We start from the raw sequence: 8,396 nt of genomic DNA on the forward strand, positions 1-8,396 counted from the left end.
TGGACTGCTGGGAAGAGCTTTCCGAAGGGTTATCTTGAATGTGGCTTAGAAAAAAAAAAAAAAAACACACAAAAAGGGAAACAAAAAAAATACTGAATGCCCTATAAATAACTTTCTGGTATCTCTCCTTGGAGGTTTACATACGCTATCATTATTTTTCTAATTTTGAGGATACATTTTACCAGTATTGAATACGCTTCAATAATGTAAGACTATGTAATATGTATAAATGAAGACTGTATATAATCACAGTTGTGCGTGTTTATCTTAAAACTGTGGATTTTAGCTAAAATGTTGGGTTCGGCAGTACAGAAAGTTTTGCCTCGCAAGGAAAACGTTGAATATGAAGCCATAAAAAGTCACAACTCAAAAATCCAGCTTCCTCCCAAAATTTAGTTTTGGTATGGTCCGAGTAGATACATTGCTGAACCCAGCAAGTCCAGAGGTCTGCCATGGCCTGGTCATGATATTACAGAAGTTGCCACTAGGGGGAGCTTAGACCTGAACTGAAGACGGATTTCTTATTGGATAAAGGGATTCTACCATTACAACCCTTTTTTTTTTTTTTTTTTTGTGTATAAGACATCAGAATAGCCTTTAGAAAGGCTATTTGTCTCTTACCTTTAGACATGGTCTCCGCTGCGCCGTTCCTTAGAAATACCGGTTTTTACTGGTATGCAAATGAGTTCTCCCGCAGCGATGGAGGCGGTCCCCAGCACTCAAAAAGCGATGGGGGCATCTCCAACGCTGCCAGAGAAGTGTCTCCAAGAGTCCTCCTTCTTCGTCCACCGCGTCATCTTCTATGTCTTCTTCCGGCGCAGGCTCGTAACTTCTAGCAGAGCAGGCGCACAGGCCACGGGAAAATGGCCGCTAACAATACTGTGCAAGCGGCCATTTTCCCGTGACATGTGCGCCTGCGCAGTCTGCTCTGCCTAAGGCCCGAGGCCTAGAAGTTACGAGCCTGCGCCAGAAGAAGACAGTGAAGATGACGCTGCGGACAAAGAAGGAGGCGGCGCTGAAGAGACTTCTCTGGCAGCGGTGGGGACGCCCCCATCGCTTTTTGAGCGCTGGGGACCACCCCCATTGCTGCGAGAGAATTCATTTGCATACCGGTGAAAAACTGTATTTCTAAGGAACGGCACAGCGGAGACCACGTCTACAGGTAACTGACGAATAGCCTTTCTAAAGGCTATTCTGACGTCTTATCCACAAAAAAAAGGGTTTTAATGGTACAAAATCCCTCTTAAAGGGATTCTATCTGGTTTAAGAAAAAGAAAAAAATTTTTTAAAGGGAGTGTCACCAGAACCACAATATCAACCCAACCAGATAGATAGATGGATAGATTAGGGGAACCTGAATGAAAGGGTTTTCCCTTTGTGAATCGCTGCCTCCGTTGCTGAGATATTGCTATTTTTGTTGATATGCAAATGAGCTCTCGAGCAATGGCCACCCCCATGTTGCCACCAAAACAGCGATATCTGAGCAACGGAGACACCGATTCACAAGGGGAAAACATTGTATGATTCAGGTGATCCTAACCTGTGAGGTTGGTTGATATGCCAGGTTCTGGTGACATTACCTTTAAATAAAGGGGAAGCTCCTGTATACAGCTGTATACAGGACGGTGAAGAGAAGGCGAATATGGCAGATGAAGGTGGGAATAACATTTTCTGTATTTCGTGTTCCTTTAAATATCCTTGAGGTTCATTGTATTTACATTCTCTATATAAGATAGCAATCTGCAGTAATACTATATACAGTATAGCTATGGACAGTGAGTGAAGGGCGGGATGTTATTCTATATTTTATAGTTTATTGGCCCTTTCCAGAAATTCCCTCCCGGCAGAGCAATAAACCAAATAAGAGACTGGAGCCGTTCCTGTTCCAGTAGGGAGGGAACGTTTCCTTGTATTGAGCATGCAGGATGCTGGACAAACTCCAGCGCCATTGAAAATACTTTATACTGAGTTGCGTCCTGTACCTGCAACTTATTTGGTATTGGTTAGAAGAGCTATGAGCTGCCAGGAGTAGTGATCACAAACGTATATTGTGTCTGATCAGCTCTGAGATAAATCTGCAGGTTTAAGTTACTGAAATGAAACTTTAATAGAGCTTTACGTTTGATTCGGATTCACCTGGCTGGGGCGGGGGTTTGTCCAGGAATAGAAAAACATGACTGCTTTCTCCCACACAGCGCCACATTTGTCTACAGGTTGTGTGTGGTACTGCAGTTCGCTTCATTGAAAGGAAGTGTCGCCAGAAAAAGCCCTACCAAGTTTGTGTGTTCAACGTTTTAAGAATTTGAAATTTTTTATTTTTTTTTGGAAATTTCCATGTCGCTATTTAAAAACAAAACAAAAACAAATTGCCTCCAATCTGATGTGTAACGTGCTAACTCTCCATGTGGCCAATCGATCCCATCATGGCTGATAACATTCCTATATGTTTATATACTTGTGCAACGCTAGGTGTAGACTATGGAAGAGTTGCTGCTGCACATGTTCAGATATGCAAGAACAATGTGGTAAAACTGGTAGGGGTAGTCAATGGTGTGTTCATATCCCAAAAGTGTGATGCAGTGGAAGATGCCACTCAAACAATGGGAGGAGGAGCTCGGCAGCAGAGAGGGGCCGTCTCCTAGAGCAGAGCGAGAAGACGTGTCCTTAAAACTGGTTTCAAAAATAAAATTCAAATTTGCTGAAAATGGAGCTGTAATGTGGAATAAGACAGGCATCCTTGGAAATGTAGAAGCTGCCGACAAGGCATGGTCATTAGTTTGATACTGATTTTCCAGATGACAGACTCCGTTGAGGTAATTTTATTTTTTTTCTGATCCATTTAATGTAAAATAAGAACTAACACATTAACGTCCATTATTGTTGGATATTATACAGTCTGGTTTTCTGGGGTTATTTTTGTTCTGTACCGTCCATTACGATCTGTCATATATCCAGTAGCAGTAGACATTAAAGGGATGCTATCATTGGGAAAGCTCATTTTTAACGAAGCATAAATTTACATACCTTTTGTTTGTTAATCCTCTTCAGCCATTTTTGAATTAGCCTGCTTTTATTGATATGCTAATTACGCAGCAACGAGCATCGGAAGTTCAGTGAGCACTGCTGTGTTCTGGTGTACGTTGCTGGCTTATTATCATATCAATAAAAGCGGGCTAATTATAAAAACGACTGGGAGGATTAACCAACAAAAGGTATGTCTGCAATAGCCTTTCTAAAGGCAAATCGATCCTTAAAGAGGACCTTTCATCAGATCAGGCTCAGGCAGTTCCATATACTGCTGGAAAGCTGACAGTGCGCTGAATTCAGCACACTGTCAGCTTTCCCGATGTGTGCCCCGGGTAAAGAGCTATCAGTCCCGGTACCGTAACTCTTTACAGTCAGAAGGGCGTTCCTGACAGTGAGTCCGGTATGTCCTTCTTCACAGCAGCACCTATCGCGCTGTACAGTGTGAGCGGGGAGGAATGCCCCCTCCCTCTGCTTACAGTGCTCGTCCATAGACGAGTATTAGGCGGGGAGGGGGACTTCCTCCCCGCTCACACTGTACAGTGTGATAGGCGCTGCTGTGGAGAAGGACGTATCTGACTGGGATTCTGGCTAATCCCATCCACAACATTGCGGAAAAATATTGGCAATGGACACATGATTTCAAAAACCATTGCGTTTGTAAATCGCAGCATGTTTGTTCTATCTATGTAAATACTGGCGGTTTCTCTATAGGTATAATGGAAGCAGAAAGTCTGCAGAGGAAATCTCTGCCAGTTTTCTGTGAAAAGCGCTGCGGAAAAGCTGTAATCCGTTTGTGCTGTGGTTTTTCCCACATTGCTTTTTGGCTGTAGCACGCTACGTGGGGCCTTATCCTGCACCCTGACCAATTAGCTAAAAACAGACAGAACTAATCCCATTGAAATCAATATATTTTTATCGCTCATAGTTAACATTTTCTGACGGACACTAAGGACTGCAGTGTGAACGCTCCCTAACAATACAGTGGTGGCAGATATTTGTGTTGGGTCTGTGTAACACACGGCAGACACATGAGTGCCATAGTTATGCTGAGTGACTGCAGGCAAAATAACTGAAATACCTTCCGTGTGTGGAAGGATAAATAATAATCTCTTAAATTCCAGCAGATGGAGGGTTCTTGGCGGAAATCCTGTATAAAGGGGACCATACAGGTTTAGTCTTTGTTTGTTTTTTGGTTTTTTTTTTTTTTTTACTTGACAAGTGCAGAAATATTTTACTCAATAAGTAGAGTAGATGGCATAAATGAACAAAGAAGATGTGAAAGCCACTGACAGGTACCTGTGAATGTTAACCCCTTCCTGCACTGGGATGTTGCATACAGCAGCTATAGCCAAAAATGGAGTTGTCTGATCCCGGCTCTTTGCTTCTCAGATGATCATACGGTACTGGTGATATACTGAGGCTACTCGATCTACCACATACAAGAGCTGCTGGAGTCAGAGGGTTAATAAGATGCCTGTCAGTGTAACACTGACCAGCATAATACATGGCAGTACAGAAGCGTTTCAATGTATTACATGCAATGCTTTGTAAAAATAAAAACTATCCTGCAAAAAATAAGATCTTAGACCTGGGTGAAAAAAAATACTGTACATTTATGGGTCTCGCAAACTATATACAGGACCGCATATAAAACACCAATACACTGTGTGTATATATATATATATATATATATAATTAAATGTTTTATTGTTAATCATACATAAAATTTTATGTATGATAATAAAACATTTAATAATTTTTATATATATACAGTGTATTGGTGTTTTATATGCGGTCCTGTATATAGTTTGTGTTTGCTTGATAGGCCCGCTGTGGTGTTGAGGAAACTTTTCTATGTGATCATTTGTGGGTCTCGGCCATCCATATTAGCTTGGTGGTCTGGATCTTTCGACCAAATGTGAAAATGGAAGAGGCTGAAATGCTCTGGGCCCAATGCAAGTGAGAATCAGAACTGCTGTCATTTTAAAACCTCAATACCTCTTCCTCTTCCACATTAAAATTTACCTCAAGGTGCTAAAAATACAACCCAACCTTGGGGTAGGTCATCAATATCACATGGGTAGGAGCCTAAGAGAGCTAAGGCCTGGTTCAGATCTGCGTTGGGTATTCCATTCGGAAAGTCCGCTTGCCCCCCCCCCTCCCCCCCGAATGGAATTCCGAACATATTGACAAGTAGTGAGCTTATGAAAGCACATGGACCCCGTAGGCTGTAAAGGGGACCATGTGTTCTCTGTGCAGTGTCTGCATGGAACGTGCGGAGAGAAAAGTTCTTCGTGAGCTACTTTCCATGCGAAAAACACACACACCCCGTTATAGTCTATGGGGTCCGTGTGCTTTAATTGCTCAGCGCTTGTCAATCCGTTTAGTATTCTGTTCAGGGGGTCCCCAAATGGAATACCGAATACAGATGTGAACCATGCTTAAGCTACACAGTGTACAGAGCCATGTGTCAGACCCAGGGATGCGTAGTTGGAAAAATGTTATCTACTCTGACTTTGGCTTCAAAATAAAATGATAGTTTTTATTAGATTGTACAAGGACTGCTATATAATTAGAGGTATAGATTGTTACAGACTTTCTGTACGAGGAATCAATCACTGGATTCTTTGTGAATGAGAAGCTCTGACCATGACGCAAATCCATTTATGAAGTAGCCAGTGGTTTGGCCTACCGCTTCATTCAGATGTAGGTATAAGGGGACCCCCGTTCTTGTGGGTAGTGTTATTTTTGCAAACCCTATCAAGCTGCAGGCTGTAATTTTCTTGTAACAGGAAGTCTGTTGTATACACCGGAAGCAGCCGCTTCGCCAGCTGTAGCAGCGACAACTCTTCTATCTGAGTAACTGTCCCCAGTGGGAAGACAACGGCTATCGGCGACCTGCGGACGACAGGGCAGTATTGATGTTCGTTTAAGAACAGGAAGTAAATATTAAAGAGAACCTTTCACCACCACCTCCAATTCTCTACATCCTTTACTAGTTGCTCCTCAATTGATTCCGGCACAGTTGGAATGTTTCCTTTAGCCCACACCATTCCTGAGCAATCAGTGCAGTTAGTTTCAGTGCTTATTGAGGCTCCTATTGTTAAAGGGGTATTCCCATGACGCTTGTTCACTAACCTGCAGGCTGTTGTGCTCTCTTCACTTCCTGCTTTTCTCGGCACATTGGTGGGCGGGGTTTCACTTGCATGGGATTGGTTGTAAATGAATTACCACAGTGTGAAGCTGATGTAGCAGAGCTGGATTTGAGTCAGTTTTCATTACATACAGAGGTAACGGACTCCCTATCTCAGCCCTTATCAGTCAAATTCAATTAAACCGACTGATAGGAGCTCAGAAATCCCGGAGCTGTCACCTCCCCTGTCCGAGAAGCTCCGCTACTTATCAGACACAAACAGTTAAGAGCTGCTCCCAGCCCCTCCCTTCCCCTCTGAGAGCAGGCAGCTACATCACTTGACAAATGAGCAGATAATCCCAAGGGCCATAGAAACGGAGTGTAAACAATGAAGTGAATAAATTAAGATAGCGGCCAAACAAAGCAGTTTTGATAAAGCAATGCATTCAGGAAAAGTCTTATATCCACATAAACTAGCAGTATAGATAGGATCCTTGTGATGGGACAACCCCTTTAATGGGGAAGTACCAGAACTACCTGCACTGATTGCTCAGGAATGGGGGGGAGGACTAAAGAATTTTTTTTTTTTCCAAATGTGCCTGAAAGGAGGCGAGGTTATTGAATGTTGCAAAGAACTGAAGATGGTGAAGAAGGTGAAATTTCGCCTTTAATCACATTGAGAATGTAGCTGTGGATGCAGAAATCCCCCCCCCCATTTATTTCAATGAGAGCAGCAGAAGTTCAGCAAGTGTGCGATTTCACTGCAGCCGGTAAGTAAAGTAAAGTGTAAGTGCTGGTTCACGTGGGGCAAAATGTTAGGATTTTGACGCGGAATCTGTGTCAAAATCCTGCTAAAAAAAAAACACCTTCCATTGAAATCAATGGGAGCCGGTCAGTTACTGTTCGTGGAAAAAAGAAGCGAGCTGGCCTTTTTTTTCAGGCGGATTCCGTGGTTGAATCATATATGATTTTTTTTTTTCCTTAAAATTTGAATTTTTGCTTTCAAAAATAATGTTTTTTTTTTACTCCTAAACTGCAAAAAAAATGTAAAATCTTATACAATTTTGCACCATATGGTAACACATCACTCTGTATTATTATATGTGATAAGTCTCCATTGTACCCCTGCCGATATGTGAATGCAGGTCGCAACTTTTTGTCACACAAGCGCAGGTGTAATGTCCTCAGACCCCACGAATATGACGCTACGTTCATCCATACCATGAAATCTGCACTAAAGAGCAGAAAAAGTAGCTATGAAAGAGAGTCCGAGGGGTGTCCCTAAAATCACCAGATGGAAAATAACACTATTGTGAGGCTTTATTTTTTTTTTACGTGGATTCCTGACCAAAAAAACTCCATTTGAACTCAGCCTAATTAGGAAGCTTTTTTTGGAGCTTTTTTTTTTTTAAAAAAACAGCTTTAAAAAAAAAAAAAAAAGAAAGCCAGGCTGTTTTCCCCTCCTGTAAAGTGAATGGGCTGAAAAACCCGCGTTGCGTTTTTTTCTGCACAGTTTTTTGCAAAAAAAAAAAAAAAAAGCGTTGCTTATTTTTGCAAAAAAACGTGCGGTTTTCACCTCCCATTCACTTCTATTGCTTTCTTCAGGCGGAAAAACGCCTGAAGAAAGGTCATCATGTCGCTTCTTTTTCTCTGCTAGCAGTCTACATAGACTAACATTGTATGGAGGAGGATTATGACGTGGATTCCGCTGTCAAAATCCTACTCCATGTCCCCGTGTGAACTAGCAGTTTCTGGACCAAGAAACGGGTAGCTGCGACTAGAAGATGGTGCTGTGCATTGGCATCCAGTCGCGGAACTCCGCTCCGGATTACACCCAATGAATGGGCCCAGTCGGGAGTGTCTTCAGGCGCATTCGCAAGGCGAATCGGCCTGAAGAATGAGCATGACGTCCGTTCTTTTTTCCAGGAGCCGGAACAAACGGCTCCCAGAAATAAGACTTGACTGGCTCCCATTCAAATCAATGTTATTTTGGTCAGGATTTTAAGGCGAATACGGCCTGAAAATCTTGACTAGAGATGAGCAAACACTATTCGAAACAGCCGTTTCGAATAGCACGCTAACATAGAAATGAATGGAAGCGGCTGCGCACGCAGACTTTGCCGGTGGCCGGTTGCTTAACCCCCTGCGCGCCGGCTACATCATTCATTTCTATGGGAGCGTGCTATTTGAAACGGCTGTTTCGAATAGTGTTCGCTCATCTCTAATCCTGACCAAT

Source organism: Leptodactylus fuscus, chromosome 3 (assembly GCF_031893055.1).
Source record: "Leptodactylus fuscus isolate aLepFus1 chromosome 3, aLepFus1.hap2, whole genome shotgun sequence".
NCBI lineage: Eukaryota > Metazoa > Chordata > Amphibia > Anura > Leptodactylidae > Leptodactylus > Leptodactylus fuscus.